The 19,752-nt window shown below is 44.9% G+C and overlaps 1 protein-coding gene and 3 pseudogenes across 1 annotated transcript in view; 2 read left to right on the top strand and 2 right to left on the bottom strand.

The window, feature by feature from the left end:
• Nucleotides 1-323, bottom strand: part of LARP4B (La ribonucleoprotein 4B) — a 77,077-nt gene extending 76,754 nt beyond the window's left edge. Inside the window, exon 1 of the mRNA XM_043883178.1 lies at nucleotides 46-323. The gene's annotated coding sequence lies outside the window, so the exon portion shown is untranslated. The remainder of the gene's footprint in view (nucleotides 1-45) is intronic.
• A 4,799-nt stretch (nucleotides 324-5,122) lies between these two features.
• On the bottom strand, nucleotides 5,123-5,766 carry LOC122681923 (annotated as a pseudogene).
• A 3,154-nt stretch (nucleotides 5,767-8,920) lies between these two features.
• On the top strand, nucleotides 8,921-9,989 carry LOC122682030 (annotated as a pseudogene).
• Nucleotides 9,990-12,252: 2,263 nt separating this feature from the next.
• On the top strand, nucleotides 12,253-12,344 carry LOC122682293 (annotated as a pseudogene).
• Nucleotides 12,345-19,752: the final 7,408 nt, after the last annotated feature.

Genomic DNA, 19,752 nt, shown 5'->3' with positions numbered 1-19,752 from the left:
GGGAGCGTAAGCGGGGAAGAGCAGCCCGCCCGCCGCCGCGCTCACCTGTCAGCGCCGCCGCCGCCGCCGCCGCCCGGCCGCCGACCGCCGCAGCCCCGGTGCCCGGCGACCGCGCCACACGCGGACGGGCTGTGAGGGAGGGGCGGGAGCAGGGGCGCGGCCGGCCCGGACGAGCGGCGGGGGTCGGAGCGGCGCGGGCTGGCGGCGGGACAGCAGCGGCTCCTTCCCGTTTCAGGCCGAAAAGGTCTCAACCTCGCGACTCCAGCGCCCCAACGCTCCTTCCCGTTCGCATGAGAACACACAGCTCCCGCTTCCGGGACCCGCCGGAAGTCCCTCCCCTCGCGCTCGCGCGCCCGCTACTCCCCACTGGGTCCGCCGACTGGCGCTCGGCGCCCTTACGTCATGTCGACACGACGTCTCGATTGGCCTCGCGCGGCGCCGGGTCCGCCCCCTCCTCAAGGCCTCCCGGCGCGCGTGCCCCTGCCGGTGGCGCCTGTGATTGGTGGGGGCGCGCACGCAGGCCCGCCCCGCGCACGTAGCCCCCGCCCCAGCCCGCGCAAGCCGTCAGCTCGGCCCCTGACCTCAAGCTGAAGGAGGCGCCTCAGCTGGAGTCCCTGACTCCGCCTCTTTCACTCAGGAACCCTAACTGCCGAAGCCAGTCACCGTAGGGCCCTGAGCCCGCCCCCGCTCCCGTCAGCAGAGGGCCGCGACCCAAGTTCCCCTAGGCCCCGGACCCCGGTTCCTGACCCTCTCACCGAGATCAGACTCCGCCCCGAGACTGTATGGCTGTGCGGTGATTGGGTCAGGAAAGACCCCAAAGCGCTCTCTGGAGAAGGAGAAGGCGGTGCCCGCCCACTGCCCGTCAGCCGGCTACGTTCCCCGCGCTTTCAGAGAAAATGCCGAAGACTGGAGACGTCTTCCCAAACCCGAGCTTGTGCCACCCACCCGACCCGTTCTGAGGGGAGGGGAAACAAAGTGTGTTCATGGGTTTTAAGCCTGATTGCCGGCGTGCCTGCAGTGCCTGGCCATGCTTTGTGCAGACATGCATGCGGCCTGAAGCCTGCTCAGGGTCCCCGGTCCAGCCTCACTCGTGCACCGGCGCCTCTTAGCTCTGCTAGACGCCCCCAAGGCGCGCCTCGGACTTCGACGTCAGGACTGGGAAGATCACCTATCGACACCGGTGCTGGGCGCTGACTTTCTGCTTTGGGATACGTTGTCACACCCCCTCTTTGAGAAACTTGCCGTTTCACTAGTGCTACTTGTGGCAATGTCCCTAAGATAATCACGTAAGACAAAGTTCCTCTAAGATTCAAAGCCTGTGTCAATACATATTTCAGGGAGAGAAAGTCACCTTTGGCTTTCACTTTCCAAGAGAACCTGTTGCCTACGTTGTAGAGCCCTTCTGAAGGACCTCTACATGGGACCTCGCAGACTGGGGCCCAGGAAGTCATCCCTAGGCGCGGTGATGTGGTCCTCCTTTGAAAGCCTGGGAACCCTCCGGATTTGGCAAGTTACACCTCCATTTTGTCTGCCTGTGTCTGCGTCTGGCAGAAATTTTGATGCACAGATAAATTCCCGTACAAAAGAGACTAAAGGATAGGAGAATGCTTTATATTAAGATGACGTCTCTTACTTTCCATTAATGTTGTGTGATCCTTCCCAAACAATCAAAACTGGCTTTTTTTTTTTCCTGTGTGATTATCTTAACCTGTACTTCAAAAGAAGCACCCGTTTTCACCTTAGGGTGTGAGGTTATATATACCACAGTGAATTTTTATGGCATTTCTACTTAGAAAGATAAAATCAATTTTTAAAATCCTACTTCTCATCTAAAACAGTTACAAGTTCTACGTATTCTATCCAAAAGCTGTTTCCTTTTCCCGCTTTTGGTGGTTTTGCCTGCTGTTACTTCTCTCCCAATTAGTTTTAGTAGCCTCACTGCTGGTCTCTGCTTACCCACCATTCACCATGCCGGCTTACATTTCCTTTAAAACCATCCCCCTCTGAGTCCAGACTTCTTGGTTGCCCCAGAGGGTGAAGTCCAAATTATCTTTCATGGGCTAGCAGACCCTTCACAAGCTAGCTCTCAGTCCCCTCGTGTATTGTTTTCTTGCCCCTAGGGTTAGATACCGTAACCTTCAAATCACATTCTTTAACAGGCTTTTTTGAAGGCCTTGGGGGTAATCTCTGGGTCTGAATGTGAATGACACACAGGCTTTATACTGTATGACCCTACCATTTACTGAAAGACCAGTGTGCAATCACCCAAATGTGCTAAGTCCTATTAGGGAACAGAACAAAGCGAGGAGCACTAGTTCCAGAGTGTTTGCTGTTCACGAAGTTTTGAGTGGAGTGTCTTCATTCATGAGCACTTTGGTCTTTTGGTGTCCTTCTTCTTCCACTTCTGCTAAAGTCTGGCTTATTTTTCAAGTTACACAAGTGTCAACCATTTGTATTTTTTCCTTCCAGAAAATTGATTTCCCTCCTGGGCCCTGGTAGCCCACACCACATCGCTGCTCTAACTCAAGGTCTGTGCCAAGTGCTGGGGAGATGGCCCAGGGCAGCACCAACCAGAAGACAGATGAACAGATAGCAAGGGATAAAGAGGAGTAAGGATTACCATGGTATGTGCACAGATTGCCCAGGTAGCAAGCACACAGGAGGGTCTGAAGCCAGCTTGGGAAGGAATCACATAAAGAGATAAGTAGAACAAGGCCAAAGAGACCACAGTGGAGGGGCTGTCAACACACCTTCCAGCAGGGAGGGAGAACATATTTGAACATGACAGAGCATGAAACCACTCTGGTAAGGTGGGTGGAAGGCATGGGAGGCTGGAGGGGTAAGCATGGTAAGAACCCCAAGGGTCTTCTAAATGCTTAGGATGTTTGAATTTGGTAGTGAGTCAAGATTTTTATTAGGAGGCAAGAGGGGGCTTGTAAAAGGTTTTAAGTTCACAGAGAATCTCTGGCCCCAAAAAGTCATCCAAGTAGAAATGCAATAAGGAACTAACTTAGTCAAATTAGATGGAAGTATCAATCTGAACATGACAGTAACACATTAGAATGCATTGGGAAATAAAAGATTGCATGAGTTCTTACTAAATAGAAATAAATATGTAAGTAAAAAAAGTAATAGAGATGAGGAAGAAAAAGGGAAAGCTGTTCCTTACAGTAAAAGGCTGACTAATGAATGGAGAAGGAATTATGTTTTAAATTACCATGTTGCAACTATGATAGCATTTATTCTGGCAAGAATCATCAGTGAATGATAAAAGTGAGTAAAAATTGTTGAGTGAAAAGCTGTGTATGCCATTTCACAGCTTTTTAGTTGCTTATTGGTTATTGATTTCAAAGGGGGAAAAGGCATTAATCACGATGGTGTGATCACTCACCTAGAGCCAGACATCCTGGAATGTGAAGTCAAGTGGGCCTTAGGAAGCATCACTACGAACAAAGCTAGTGGAGGTGATGGAATCCCAGTTGAGCTATTTCAAATCCTAAAAGATGATGCTGTGAAAGTGCTGCACTCAGTATGTCAGCAAATTTGGAAAACTCAGCAGAGGCCACAGGACTGGAGAAGGTCAGTTTTCGTTCCAATTCCAAAGAAAGGCAATGCCAAAGAATGCTCAAACTACCACACAATTGCACTCATCTCACATGCTAGTAAAGTAATGCTCAAAATTCTCCAAGCTTGGCTTCAGCAATACATGAATTGTGAACTTCCAGCTGCTCAAGCTGGTTTTAGAAAAAGCAGAGGAACCAGAGATCAAATTGCCAACATCCGTTGGATCATGGAAAAAGCAAGAGAGTTCCAGAAAAACATCTATTTCTGCTTTATTGACTATGCCAAAGCCTTTGACTATGTGGATCACAATAAACTGTGGAAAATTCTGAAAGAGATGGGAATACCAGACCACTTGACCTGCCTCTTGAGAAACCTGTCTGCAGGTCAGGAAGCAACAGTTAGAACTGGACATGGAACAACAGACTGGTTCCAAATAGGTAAAGGAGTACATCAAGGCTGTATATTGTCACCTTGCTTATTTAACTTATATGCAGAGTACATCATGAGAAATGCTGGTCTGGAAGAAGCACAAGCTGGAATCAAGATTGCTGGGAGAAATATCAATAACCTCAGATATGCAGATGACACCACACCTATGGCAAAAAGTGAAGAAGAACTAAAGAGCCTCTTGATGAAAGTGAAGGAGGAGAGTGAAAAAGTTGGCTTAAAGCTCAACATTCAGAAAACTAAGATCATGGCATCCGGTCCCATCACTTCATGGCAAATAGATGGGGAAACAGTGGCTGACTATTTTGGGGGGCTCCAAAATCACTGCAGATGGTGATTGCAGCCATGAAATTAAAAGACGCTTACTCCTTGGAAGGAAAGTTATGACCAACCTAGACAGCATATTAAAAAGCGGAGACATTACTTTGCCAACAAAGGTCCGTCTAGTCAAGGCTATGGTTTTTCCAGTGGTCATGTATGGATGTGAGAGTTGGACTATAAAGAAAGCTGAGCACCAAAGCATTGATGCTTTTGAACTGTGGTGTTGGAGAAGACTCTTTTTTTTTTTTTACATGATTAAGAAGTTGATTATTTTATTATTAAATTGTTTATTCTCCTGCAAGGCTGTTGCTTCACTGTATAAAAATAGCACCAGCAAACACAGTATATTGCAAAATTAAGACAGTAATGTTCTTCACTGGACACTATACAACTAACAAACTTTTCTACACTGGCAGTTATTTCTAGTGGGAAGATCATTTTGACCCAAATCCAAGGATAGCTGTAAGCAAGTTACAATGTCATATAAGGTATAAGATAACCATGTTATCCTTGAATTACATAATTTTTGTAATTAGTTTTACCAGAGATAGTTTCAGGAATTCTGAATATTATAACTGGAGCCTAGCCTAAAAATCACAGGATGCTGTGGAAAAGATGCACAGTGTTTATCTGAAGGCATTAGAAAGTTAAGGGGTATTTTCTTCAGGAAACACTGTTACAAGTAGTTTCTTTTGCTAAAAGTTGCTTTTTTAATATCCATCCACCACTAATTTAAGACAACTATGCTAGATTAAGTTGTTTCAAAGTAGTTTATTTAGGGGTTCCATTTTCATTCCTCAATAGATTTTATGTATTTCTCATTTGCTTCTTCACTCATTAGTTCTTCTAGTTCTGAAGGGTTACTGAATGTCATCTTGATCAGCCAACCATCTTCATAACAAGACTTGTTGACAAGTCCTGGATTTTCTGCTAGAGCTTTATTAATTCCAGTTACTTCTCCTGATAGAGGAGAATAGCAGCTTTCACACTTTCCAAAGCACCAAACTCCTTTTGTTTGTTCAACTTTGTCCCAACTTCAGGCAGACTACAGTAAACAACATCTCCCAAAGCTTCCTGTGCAAAATTGCTGATTCCCACTGTTCCAACACCGTTGTCTGTTGTTACCCATTCGTGTTTTTCTGTGAATTTCTGCACCGACAGCAGAGCAGGGCCGGTGCGCAGCGCCCAGACAGCACCTGCCCGCAGACCCCAGGCCCGCAGCGAGCTGGGCGCGCTGGGTGCGGAGATGGCGCAAAGGCTGCTGACCTCGGCCCGCAGGCTCCACACCTCTTGCAGCGCCATGTTCGCACGGGTGCAGAGGGTTTCCGCGCTGCACCTAGAGCACCCCGGCAGGGGCAGGAGGAGAAGACTCTTGAGAGTCCCTTGGACTACAAGGAGATCCAACCAGTCCATCCTAAAGGAGATCAGTCCTGGGTGTTCATTGGTAGGACTAATGTTGAAGCTGAAACTCCAATACTTTGGTCACCTGATGTGAAGGGCTGATTCATCTGAAAAGACCCTGATGCTGGGAAAGATTGAGGGCAGGAGGAGAAGGGGACGACAGAGGATGAGATGGTTGGATGGCATCACCAACTCAATGGACATGAGTTTGAGTAAACTCTGGGAGTTGGTGATGGACAGGGAGGCCTGGCATGCTGTGGTTCATGGGGTCGCAAAGAGTCGGACATGACTGAGTGACTGAACTGAACTGAACTGAACAGTGGATAAAAATGATGGACCCCATCTTAACTGAGGGGTGAAAGTTGGCATCTCCCATAATGGTGCCCTGCTGACATCACATGATTTTCGTTATGTCATGTTCCAGTCAAGCCACAAACTAACCATGATGGATAATCACAAACTCAAACTGAGGACATTCTACAAAACTGTCACTCTTCAAAAATATGAAGGCCGAGGACTTCCCTGGCAGTCCCTGGTTAGGACTTGGCACTTTTGTGGTGGAAAGCTAGGGTTCAACCCCTGATCCAGAAACTAAGATCCCACAAGCCTCACGGTGTGGCCATAAAAGGCAGTGAATGGTTGAGGAACTTTTCAAAATTTAAGGAGACTAAGGAGACATGGCAACTAAATGTAATGTATGATCCAAGACTAGATCCTTAATCAGAATAAAATTTACTATAGAGATCATAATTAGAATCTCAATATGAAGTCTTCCAATCTTACAATCAAGGTTCAATTTTCCAAATTGGATTTATTTGTAAATTGTTTTATGGCTCAGTAAGAAGACGTCTTTGATCTTAGAAGATATAAACTGATGTATTTAGAGGTAAGGGATCAAGACATCTGCAAGTTTCTGTCAAATAGTTCAGTGGAATACACACTTACACAGAAAGAGAATACAACAGAACCTTAATTGGTGAACTAGATGTGGGATATGTAAGTGTTTGCAACTTGCCTGTAGAAATGAGGCTCATCAAGCAGAGAGTTTTGCTTTAGAGATATATTTGTTGTTGTTTAGTGCTCAGTCTTGTCTGACTCTTTGCAATCCCATGGACTGTAGCCCACCAGGCTCTGTCCAGGGAATTCTCCAGGCAAGTATACTGGAGTGGGTAACCATTCCCTTCTCCAGGGGATCTTCCCCACCCAAATCTGGGTCTCCTACATTGCAGGCAGATTCTTTACCATCTGAGCCACCAGGGAAGCCCTTAGAGATATACACTGAAGTATTTATGAATGACACTGTATTATGTATATCTAGCATTTGATTCCAGACCATCTAAAGGAGTACATAAGAAATAATGGGACAAGCTAGTGTGTTGAAAATTGTTGAAAGCTGGTGATGGATACATGGGGGCTCATGAAACTCTTCTCCCTACTTTTGAATATGTTTTTAAATTCCTCATGATAATAAAAAATATGGTGATAAAATGGAGGGTTTCAATTCATTACAAATATTCCATGAGCACATGTGGCCAAAAAGCAGTCAGAGAGGAGGACTGCATTTCCCAGGATGTTCCACAGCCCTCCCTCAGGAGGAACAATAGGGCCAAAGCTCTGGCTCTGGAAACAGAGTCCAGGAGGATGGGGCAGAGTTGTTGTCCACAGGTGCCAGCCCTCAGGGGGAGAAGGCCTGAGGGCCTCCAGGGAAGATGAATTTTGGCAACAGGAGCCATATCTAGAGCGAGTTTCTGAGGAATGTTTCTGTGTAGCATACTTTGTAACACCCCGGAGCCAGTTCCTAGTAGAGACCTAGTAGATGCTTCTGTAGTTGGATTGTGTTTTCCTTTGAAAGTAGCTCTGTTCTCAGCCAAGGGTGCTTCCTGTGATGGCGGCTTAAATTCCTACTATTTTTGGCAATATCTTCTGGGATAGTTGACCTACATAATCCTATGTGCATTGAGGCGAATGTGTCACTCCAGGCCTCAGAAAAGATGGTGTTTTCACTATGATTGCTGCCTGCCTGTCACTCTCATTGAAAGCAAGATACTCATGATGAATCATGAGAGATGTCCCTGTTTGGATGTTTCAGGCAGAGAACTAGACTTAAGAAACATGTTGTTTTTATTAGATTGAGAAAGTTCTGACTTCCTGGAGATCTGGCAAAATGCACATTCTCATCAACCCCACATCCATGTCCCTCAGCGGCATTCCTCTAAGGAGAGGGAAGGTTGCTGTCTAGACACCCTTGTCTCCAGAGTTCTAGACTGTGTGTGGCTACCACCAGACGCTGCCCTGTGCTCTTCCCTGTGGCACTCCTGGCTTCCTTGGCCCATCTCCCCCAGGCTGGAGTTGGCCCCACACACTCTAGGATGGAACGTGCGTGCCAGGGGTGCTGTGGTGGGTTCTCAGGAGTCTCCTGAGAAGCGTGCCTCTCACTCCCACCCCTGCCCCAGGCTCCTCTGAGGAGGACCCCTCAGTACTTTAAGAGCTGGGCAGCTTCTGTTGCTGCCTAGTGGTGATGAGCTGTCAGGGTCAAGGGAGGGAGCCTCTAAACACCACCTGGAGGGGCCTGAGGTTTCCCTCCTGGATCCTGAACTGGCTGGAGTTTCCTGAGCACACCAAGCCACTCCACCTCTGTGTGTTTCCCTTCTGAGACTCCCCTCTTCCTTTTGGCTGGTTGTCTTCCACAGTTTCCACGACTCAGTTCAGACCCTTTGACCCCTCCAGGAAGCCTTCTCTGAATACCTGCCCCAGCTCCTCCCCAGGGTGTCAGGGCCATCCACAGCTCTGCATCACAGTTCCTGCTGCATTGAGTAGGAGCACCAGTGTGTGTGGTCGTTTATCTCCTCCTTAGGAATTTCGCAAACGCAGGAACTTCATTCATCCTCATTGTTCATCATTTGTAGATGTCTGCTGAACTGAACTCATTCCAGCTCTGCGAGCTCACCCACCAGCCTCTGGCAGGTTTTTGTCCTTTCTCAGTGAGCTGCTCTGACACCATTCACCACAATGAGTCCAGCGGGCTTGGAATCCTTATCATTTGCACTACCCCCCCCGCCCCCCCAGATTCCATGGTAATAGCAATTTTTGTTTCCTTGTTTATTTGTTTTGATATCATAACCTTTGGAGAAGGAAATGGCAACCCATTCCAGTATTCTTGCCTGGAGAATTCCATGGACAGAGGAGCCTGGCAGTTTGCAGTCCATGGGGTTGCAAATAGACACGACTGAGTGACTTAACACAACAACCATCATAACCTTAAATACCATATACTACAGTTGTGTGACTGAGTATTTTCCACACGTCAGCATTTTCCTCTGGATATACTTTAGTCACTTTGATCAGACTTGGGAGGCTGTTTCCTTGACTCGATTAGCACAACACTTAAGTCTCATCAGAAACACAGCCATCACCTTCAGACACAGAACACCAGGCCTGCTGCTGTAGCTTGAGAGACGACTGAAGTTCCATTTGGAGGCATCTTTGAACTCACTGAGTAGACGGCATGAGCAAAGCTCACCCTCCCAAGTTGAAGAAACTTATGGACAAGACTTTATCACCAAAATTAAATGGTGGCAGACATGTCCAAGGAATATTGCAGGGATTTGACACTTTATGAAACTTGTGATAGATAACAGTGTGGAGGTTGCAACTGGTGGGCAACACAACAGTACTGGGATGGTGACAATACAAGGAAATAGCGTCACCATGTTAGAAGCCTGGGAAGAAGTACAAACAATGGCTATGTTACCAGAGAAATCAACAGCATGCATCCCCTCTCCATGCTTCACTATGAGAAAAATTGACTCGTGTACATTTTCTTACTGAACTTTTTTGTTAAATAAGCTTTCATAATAGTCATCAAAAAAAAAAAAAAAAAAACCACAGCAGGCACCACAGTTGGAGTTGCCACCAAGAAAGTAAGTCTAAACCAGTGTATGTCCATTCTTTTTACCTTCAGTTTCTAAGGGTAACATCTTCTGACCTTGTCCCCTGACTCTGGGTGTATTGCCAATCTCCACACATTTGTTAACGTGAACAAATATGCAACACCTACACACATAAAGACAAATATGCATCTCAAATTTTTCATTATGTCAGATGTTTCAATTTATCTTTTTCTTTGGAAGTATCTCCTCATATTTAGGATTAGAATATTTCTCTAACAACCAAGTTTCATCGAAGTCCTAGTGAAATAGCCATTGTCTTACATATGGGAAAAGTGAGCTAATATAGGGTTTTCACGCTTTTGAAAAAAAAACCAAGACGCATAATAAGAAATACATTTTATAGTACAGGCCATTATGCACATGTGCACGTGTGTGTGCACACACACACACACTCACACACATACATACACATGAAGCCAAAGTTTTGAAATATTGTTAATGGTGGCACACCTTTGTGAATGTACTTAATGCCACAGATTGTACACTTAAAAATGATTAAAATGGTAAATTTTGTTATATATATTTTACCAGTTTTTTTAAAAGTTTTATGAGATAATATTTACCCTTACTTTATGCCATTTTATTTGATCTCTTCTATTTTTGTTAATTCTAATTATCATCCTTTAAGTTGATTTAAGACTCACTGTGGTCACAGCTGGCTGGTGAAATGCTGACCTGAAGACCTGGAAGCTGAACTTGTTCACTCCATTTTCATACAGTTTACTGGACTCATGGCTTTTCCAAAGCATTTGAAATAGCTGCTGCTCCAGTGTTCCTTCCTGGAGAACCCCATGGATGGAGGAGCCTGGTGGGCTACAGTCCATGGGGTTCCAAAGAGTTGGACATAACTGAGAAACTTTAATTATTACTATTCAGTTCAGTCACTCAGTCGTGTCCAACTCTTTGCAACCCCATGAATCACAGCACACCAGGCCTCCCTGTCTATCACCAACTCCCGGAGCCTACCCAAACTCACGTCCAATGAATCGGTGATGCCATCCAACCGTCTTATCCTCTGTCGTCCCCTTCTCCTCCTGCCCTCAATCTTTCCCAGCATCAGGGTCTTTTCAGATGAGTCAGCCCTTCGCATCAGGTGACCAAAGTATTGGAGTTTCAGCTTCAACATCAGTCCTTCCAATGCAATATTTAGGACTGATTTCCTTTAGGATGGACTGGTTGGATCTCTTTGCAGTCCAAGGGACTCTCAAGAGTCTTCTCCAACACCACAGTTCAAAAGCATCAATTCTTCGGTGCTCAGCTTTCTTCACAGTCCAACTCTCACATCCATACATGACTACTGGAAAAACCATAGCCTTGACTAGATGGACCTTTGTAATTATTACTATTAATAAAAAGGAGCGAGTAAAATCAAGCTAGCAATTCCCTGTATATGTGTGTATGAAACTGAACTGAAAACTGAAACATTCACTCAGTGGTGTCCAACTCTCTGTGACCCTGTGAACTATAGCCCATCAGGCTCCTCTGGGATTTTCCAGGCAAGAATATTAAGTGCATTGCCATTTCCTTTTCCAGAGGGTCTTCCCCACCCAGATCTCCTGCATTGTAGGCAGATTCTTCGCAGTCTGAGCCACCAGGGAAGTCCTTGTGTGTGTAAGTCACTATTTTTGAAGGCCAAGTTTGGGGCCATGTTTAGAAAATATGATGTAATTGTATAAATTATATCTTAACTTGCAAATCTTCCCTTCCTTAATTTGACATCTGTAAGTATGTGATTCTGTTGATTACTATTTTTATCTTTAGCAGTAGAGGTTATAAATGCTGAAGGCATCTTCAGGGATCAGAGAGTTAACAGAAACATGGGGACTGGCTGGGGTGACATAAGGGAGTTTGCCCAGCCTGGAGGCGCTCAGAGTCCATTAAAAACAAACATGCAAACTGCTGTGTCCACGGGGTCTTTATGTAACCCGCAGCCTGTGTTTGAGATCTCACTTACACACGGTTGTTTCATGGTTGTTTGACCATGAAAGCCAAGAAGGGGAAAGAAGTAGTAGGTTCAGGGAGTGACCGTGGAGAGACTTTTAAGAAGCAGAAGACTTGAGTACACAGAATGGGAGCGTAGCAAACATCACAGCAGTGTACTGAATTGTTGCAATCCTGCTTTTGGATCTGTAATATTAATACTGATGAGGGTGTTATTTGTAGTTCCTATCAGTAATGTAGAATTTTATTCCAGCACTCCATAGTGCTTTTATATAATACTAGTAATTATGACTGCCATGTCTTTACCATTTTGAATGTGTTTTCCACTGCACAGTCTCATATCCCTAAAATGACAGTGGAATGTCAATTACCATCATTTCCGCTGTATAGATAAGGAAAGGGAACCCAGAGATGTAAACTGATCTGCCGGCAAATGGAAACCCAGACCTCCAGACTCTACATTTTCCACCACCCCATACTGTGTTCCACGTCTCTGTCCACAGAATGGAGGTCCAATCATGCAAATCTCACATCTCACTATGTGGAAATTTTTTCTGCTATACCTTACCTAATGTGGCAAAGTGGAAGACAAATAACTTTCTATATAAAGAAGCAATCCAACTTGCACTTGCTTCAGCAGCACATATACTAAAATTGGAATGATACAGAGAAGCTTTGCCCAAGGATGACATGCAAATTCATGAAGCATTCCATATATTTAGGACCTACTGTATACCACAGGGAACTCTGCCCAATAATCTGAAATGACCTATATGGGAAAGGAATCTAGAAGGGAGTCATATATGCATATGTACAACCAATTCACTTTGTTGTACAGCTGAAACTAACATTACAGTGTAATCAACTATACTCCAATAAAAATTTTTTAAAACCTACTGAAAATTGTCATAAAAAAAATAAAAATAATTAACCAGACTTATTATAATACTCTCTGATAAAATGTAGTCAGACTGCGACATATATGCCCAGAGGAGAATAGCTTCATTTCTGTTGGAAGAAAATGGGGTCCCCTAGCCCTAAGCACACCTTCGAATGAATCGCAGCCCAAGCTTACCCAGCCTCCTGAGATGCCCAGCCTGAGAACTACCCACCTACGCCTCTTTCATGAGCCTGACTCTTTTTTGAAATGGTGAACTGGAACTAACAGGACCTAACAGAAACTGAAGAGATTAAAAAGATGTGGCAAGAATACATGGAACTATACAAAACCACAATGGGGTAGTCACTAGCCAGAGCCAGACATCCTGGAATGTGAAGTCAAATGGGCCTTAGGAAACATTGCTATGAACAAATGGGCCTTAGGAAACATTACTATGTGACAGAATTCCAGTTGAGCTATTTAAAATCCTAAAAGACGATGCTGTTAAAGTGCTGCACAAAATATGTCAGCAAATTTGGAAAACTCAGCAGTGGCCACATGACTGGAAAAGGTCAGTTTTCATTCTAATGACAAAGAAGGACAATGCCAAAGAATGCTCAAACTACCCATACAACTGGACTCATTTCACATGCTAGTACAGATATGCTCAAAATCCTTCAAGCTAGGCTTTAGCAGTACATGAACCGAAACGTCCAGATATACAAGCTGGGTTTAGAAAAGGCAGAGGAACCAAAGATCAAATTGCCAACAATCATTGGATCATAGAAAAAGCAAAGGAATTCCAGAAAAACATCTACTTCTGCTTCATTGACTAAGCTAAAGCCTTTGACTATGTGAATCACAACAAACTGGAAAATTCTTAAAGAGATGGGAATACCAGACCACCTTACCTGTCTCCTGAGAAACCTGTATGCAGGTCAAGAAGCAACAGTTAGAACCAGACATGGAGCAATGGACTGGTTCAGAATTGGGAAAGGAGTATGACAAGGCTGGATACTGTCACCTTGCTTATTTAACTCCTATGTAGAGTACATCATTCAAAATGCCAGGCTGGATAACTCACAAGCTAGAATCAAGATTGCCAGAAGAAATATCAACAACCTCAGATAAGCAGATGATAGCATTCTAGTGGCAGAAAGTGAAGAGAAACTAAAGAGTCCATCAATGAGGGTGAAAGAGAAGAGTGAAAAAACCGGCTTGAAACTCAACATTCAAAAAGCTAAGATCATGGTATCCAGTCCCTTCATGGCAAATAGAAGGGGAAAAGTGGAAGCAGTGACAGACTTTATTTTCTTGGGCTCCAAAATTGCTGCTGACAGTGACTGCAGCCATGAAATTAAAAGATGCTTGCTCCTTGGAAGGAAAGCTATGAGAAACCTTAGACAGTGTGTTAAAGAGCAGAGACATCACTTTGCCAACGAAGGTCCATATAGTCAAAGCTATGGTTTTTCCAGTAGTCATGTACAGATGTGAGAGTTGGACCATAAAGAAGGGTGAGTGCCTAAGAATTGATGCTTTTGAATTGTGGTGCTGGAGAAGACTCTTGAGAGTCCCTTGGACAGCAAGGAGATGAAACCAGTCAATCCTAAAGGAAATCAACCCTGAATATTCATTGGAAGGACTGATGCTGAAGCTTCAATACTTTGGCCACCTGAATTGAAGAGCTGACTCACTGGCAAAGACCCTGATGTTAGGAAAGATCGAAGGCAGGAGGAGGCAGAAGAGATGAGATGATTTGATAGCATCACTGACTCTATGGACATGAATTTGATCAAACTCCAGAAGATAGTAAAGGAAAGGGGAGCCTGGCATACTGAAGTCCATGAGGTTGCAAAAAGTTGGATATGACTTAGCGACTAAATGACTGTAACAATCTGTTATGGTTTGAATATGTTCACCCAGAATTTATATGTATGGCTGTGTTTAGAAATGAGGTGTCTAAAGAAATGATTAAGGTTCAAAGCAGCCATAAGGGTGGGGACTTGTGAAAAGAGACATGGAGAGCTCTAGGTGCCCTCTCCCCTCAGGGCTGACTGAGGAAGGGCCAAGTGAGGACAGAGCCAGAAGGTGGCCAGGAAGCAGCCTTTTCAGTGACTGAATTGGCTAGGATCTTGATCTTGCACTTCTGGCCTCCAGAACTGTGAGAAAATAAATTTCTACTGTTGAATCCACCCAGTCTACAGTACTTACAGCCAGGAAAATCACAGTGATGAAAGAATTGACCCTTTGGGGAAAAGTCTCTATAAATATTACTTGCTTCCTGGTACTTTTCTAAATGTATCTGTTCTCAAGTTAACACCACATTATAGAATACTGAAAATCAACTATTAAAAATAAAAGTAGACTTTTAATTTCCACATTCTGTATGAAAATTTCTGGAAACGCCTTTACATTCCTTATCCTCCTCACAGATTGTGTGTTTTATATCAGCTCTTAATTACAGAGTCTGGTGTTTAAATGAATATATAAAGATTTATAAAGATTTTTAAGTAGTCAAATTCGAGAATAATTGTTATTCTTATAAACAGGTATACATTTGTCCAAATTGCTTTTCTGGTAACTTTTAGGGTAGTTCGCATGGTGGTCTCTCCAGTTGTTAAAAGAATGCTAAAAGACCAGAGGAGCAAGCATTTCCTGTCAGATCTGTCCTCTAGCGACTGTGTCCGTGTGAGGGATGGCCACATGGGTGCAAAGAGCACTGGTCTGTGGGCCCCGGTTCTGAATAGCATCCAGCAAGTTATTAATGTTCATTTCTCCCATCTGTTGAATCAAAGGATTGAACTATGCTATGACTAAACAGAGTAGCTACATTAGATTTTAGAAAAACACTGAAAAAAATTACCTTCTTCAAAAAATAAATGTAGGGATAATGACTTCTGTCCAAGCTAACTGGAAAGGAAAACTGTCATAATTTTGACTCTGAAATACTTTTATCTGCTGAGTTCCTTCTTTAGGGTGAAAAGGAAGCAAGAGCCAGCATTTCATCATCAAAACCAGTATATCTTGCCAATTCTTGCCAACACGCAAACAAAAAAACGTTTTGTTCTGCTTCTTTCAGGCATGGAAAAAATATGACTCAGTTCTGTCCTCAGTACAAGTGGCAGAGGCACTGTGGTAACCCACATTTCCAACCAGAGGCATGAGCCTTGGGCCATGGTCAGTGGTGGTACACACTGAGACACCAGGAACCGGGGAGGAAGTCTGTGACCCGGTAGAACCAAGAAGGAAGTAGGCTGTGGCCCTGGCAGGGAGGTTATAGAAGTCTCAGATTTTCTTGATTGATGAACAGTGTTTTCTTTAAATGTAAAAAGCTCCTAAATCATGAGGTTGATATACAATTTTTAAAAATTAATTAATCAAAGTGTCTTAACTGTTGACATGGTCAGATGGTTGACGGTGTGATGGTGACTGGTGAAAGGCTTCTTTTGGCAGAGTCAGCGATAGTACATTCAATGTGTCGACAGGCAGGTCTCCACTCTGGACAGACATGAGGAAAACGCCTCCCAAATGCAGAAGGCACACTGCCTTCCTGTTTCTTTATTAAACTTTTCATTTGGAGGTAATGTATTAATAGCTTCCCATGCTGAGAGGTCAGAGGCCCCTCTCCCCAGTTCCCCCATGGTGGCAGAATGCACAGTTGGAGGGCAGCATCCCTGCAGACACCGATGTTGATGGAGGCACAGGGCACTTTGTCACCAGGGATCCCACTCACTGAGTCGTTAGAGGCACACCACTTCCTCCTCAGTCCTGATGTTTCCTCCATTTCCACAATTCTTTTCATTTCAAGAATGTCTTATAAATGGAACTGTACAGTTTGTAACCATTTGGCATTCGCTTCTTTCATTCAGCATAATTCTCTGAAGAGTTGTTCAGATGGTTGTACGTTTGCATCAATAGTTCATTCCTTTTTGTCATGGAGCGCTATTCCATGGAATGGATGAACCACAGTTTTACCATTCACTCAAGGAAGACATCTGGATTGTTTCCACAGAGTATTACAGACAAAGCTACTGTGGACGCTTGTGTATAGGTTTCTGTGTGAACGTAAGTCTTCATTTCTGTTGGATAAACGCCCAGGAATGTAATTACTGGGTTGCATGCTTAGTTGCATGTTTAGTTTGTTAAGAAACGGCCAAACTGTTTTCCAGAGTGTTTGCACCAGTTTGTATCTCCACCAGCAGGACATGGGTGATCAGGTTTCTCCCTTTCCTCACCAGCACTGGGTGCTGCCATCATTTTTAATTTTTGCCATTCTGGTACATGTACAGTGATAACTCCTTGTGGTTTTAACTTGTTTTTCCATAATGGTTCTTTATGTTGAACATTTTTTCCTATGCTTATTTGCCATTAGTGTATCCCTTCAGTGAAATATCTTTTCATATTTTTTGCCCATTTTCTAATTGGATCATTTGTTTTTTACTGCTGAGTTGAATTTTGAGAGTTCTTTATGTAGTTGAGATACTAGTCCTTTGTGAACATTTTCTCCCAGTCTATAGGTTTGTCTTTTCATCTTCTTAGCATGGTCTTTTGCAAAAGATGGAGTGGGAAGGACTTTCAGGAAGGGCTTTGGGTTGTGCACAAGCATAGCACAATGATTGCTTTTCTTGTCAGCAACACACAGGAAGTTTGACAGGCAAGGAGACTGACAGATAATAATAATACTTCATATGTGACTCTTTGCCCCAAATCTTATCCTTTGGTTCCTTTTAGGCAAAGGGGCCTCCTCTACTCACTTTGGCTTGAATGATGGGAAACTTCAACTTTTAATTTTTGCTTAGAGAAGCCAAACTTTTAAGTGAGAAATGTGGTATGTGGCAAATACTTTCACAAACATTTCCTAAAGGTAATCAAGAGAGAAATAAAAATGGAACATCCGTTGAGAAAGGTCTTAAAGTAAGACCATTGCTTATTTTAAAATTCCTCCTTGGAACTCAGACAGTTACAGTAAGATATGTTAGTTGGCCAATGCCACTGTTCTTTCCACATTCAGGAAAGTTCAGGAATGTTTTCAGTTACAAAATCACTGGGAAATCTGATGGCAAGTATACGCCTCCGTAACTGGCAGGGTTTTGTCCTTGTGCACTCTGTGTGGGTGCCCAGAAAAGGCCTCTCCCCTCTGTCTGCGAGGTTGCTGTTGACCTTCTCGGGAGGTGATAAGCATTCTTACTTCCTCTCTCACCTTTCCTTAAAACAGTAAGACCCTTTCTATTTCTTGAAAGCATATCTCTTCCTCTACTGTTGCCCAATGCCTGGAATAATCTTCAGTTGCACAGTTACAGGGTCTGAGCAGGCCTGCTGACACTCAAGGCCTGGTCTCCAGTGCCACAACCTCAGCAGCTGCAGGGTCTGGACAGTGCAACTGTTCCCGGCCCTCAGCCCCAGCAGCCTGGGCTCCAGGCTCCATGACCTGCGGGGCTGCCACATCAGGCGCCTTTGAGTTCCACCTGTGGATCTCATGAGTGTGAATGTGAAGAGCCCGCTTTAACACAGATGGGCCTGCAGCCTACTGACTACGTCAGCCACATGGGAGGTGAGGCAAGTGTGTCCCGTGCTCCGGGTGTGCCCACCTGAGGGGTCTCAGCACATGGACGAGGTCTCAGCCGACTCACAAACCTTAAGCAAAGCCACAGACACTTCCCTGAAAAATGACTTTCTGTCATTTAGCACAGACATACGCAAAGGTCCTTCTGTGGAACCATGGGGAGAGCCCTCACGTAGAGCCGGACTGTGGCCTCTTACCCACAGCCCAAATGAACCCTTGACAAAGTCAAGGCTGATACTCACTCAGTGACAGCAGAGCCAAATGAGGTGCTCTGTTCATCATCCTTGTCTGGTTGGCATTCAAAATTCCAGGATTTTTAATAGAAAATAACCAGGAAAACTCTCAAAATTAGAAATCCTCAAGATTCACAAAAACTGCTATTTACTGCACTACAATCTAATCTTTATTTTGATTTTAAAATATTATTATTTTTTAAAGCTGCATTGTGATCCTCTTCATCCTGTTTCTAGTATTAGAAATGCCTACATCTATTTGTTAGCATAACCGGCGCACACCCACTCCAGTAGCCTGCAGGATTCGTGCCCCGGGTGGAGTGTGGACCAGGCCGTGGTGGGCCGGCAGCAAGTGCAGTGACAGCAGACCTGCCATTTGGAATCTCTGGTGCTCGGCAGAAATCTGGTGTGTGGTGGGTTTACTGTTCATTCTGAATAGTTGTGTGTGTGAACATGCCTTGTGAACGCGCAGCTTTATCTTATTGGCCTGAAGTTCTGAATACCTCAGACTCTTATGTTTGCCTAAAAAGTACAGGCTTTCCAGGTGGTAAAAGCACAACCTACATTATGGTGAAGAACTGCCACAAACTGGAGCCAAGGACCCCCCTGCTCTGGAAGAGGGCTGAGTGGCCCTGCATGGGCAGTGGGAGCAACTGCTTAGGGTTCCTCCAGGAACACACACACTGCAGCCTGGATCAGAGATCTAGGGTCTTCATTAGAAACAGTCTCACTAGACTTGCAGGAAATCAGCATCTCCTCCAGGCTGGTCCTGTCGATGTGGCTCAAGGACCCCACAGCTCCATTTCTGCTGTGATGATTAACAGTGAGCCCCTGCAACTCACCTCCCCTCTCAGGAGCCAGCGAGGATGCAGGGCTTGGAGCTGCCACTGTTGTGGACGAATGTGGAATGTTAGGAGAGCCAGGGGTTTCAGGGAAAAATAGGCAAAATACCTCGAAGTGATCCTTCCACCCCCAGCCCAGCCTGGGGCCACTTCTCCTGGTGCACGGCCCACAGCTGTAGTGGTTAGGACACTGTTACCACGTGGCCATGTTTCCAGGAAGGAGCCTTGGAGCCTGGAGAGCAGGCAGCTCTGGAGAAGACAGTTGTTGAGAAGGGGCACGGAGCACTTTGGGGTGGGGACCAGCATGCAAGTGTGGAGGGGGCTGGCATGGTGCCTGTGAGAGGAATTGGGTCAGAACACTGTGCTCAAGCCCAGCTCTGCACAAAGGAGCAGAGGCACTCTTCCCAGCCCCATGACCCTGAGTTGCACAGCCTGGCCTGCCTGCAGGACCGGCCCTGGGCTGGGGCCCCAGGGAACCTTACAGACAGACGAGCAGCCAGGTCACTGCGCTGCCTTGGCTGCCCACTTTGACTGTGAATTTGCTGACTTGCTTACCCATTGCAGACCTCAGTTTACCCATCTGTAAGATGGGGATCATACCATCTCCCTC

The sequence above is a fragment of the Cervus elaphus genome, chromosome 23 (assembly GCF_910594005.1).
Source record: "Cervus elaphus chromosome 23, mCerEla1.1, whole genome shotgun sequence".
NCBI classification, from domain to species: domain Eukaryota; kingdom Metazoa; phylum Chordata; class Mammalia; order Artiodactyla; family Cervidae; genus Cervus; species Cervus elaphus.
Note: the sequence above shows the minus strand (reverse complement) of the source record. Positions and strands in the feature narration are given on the sequence as shown.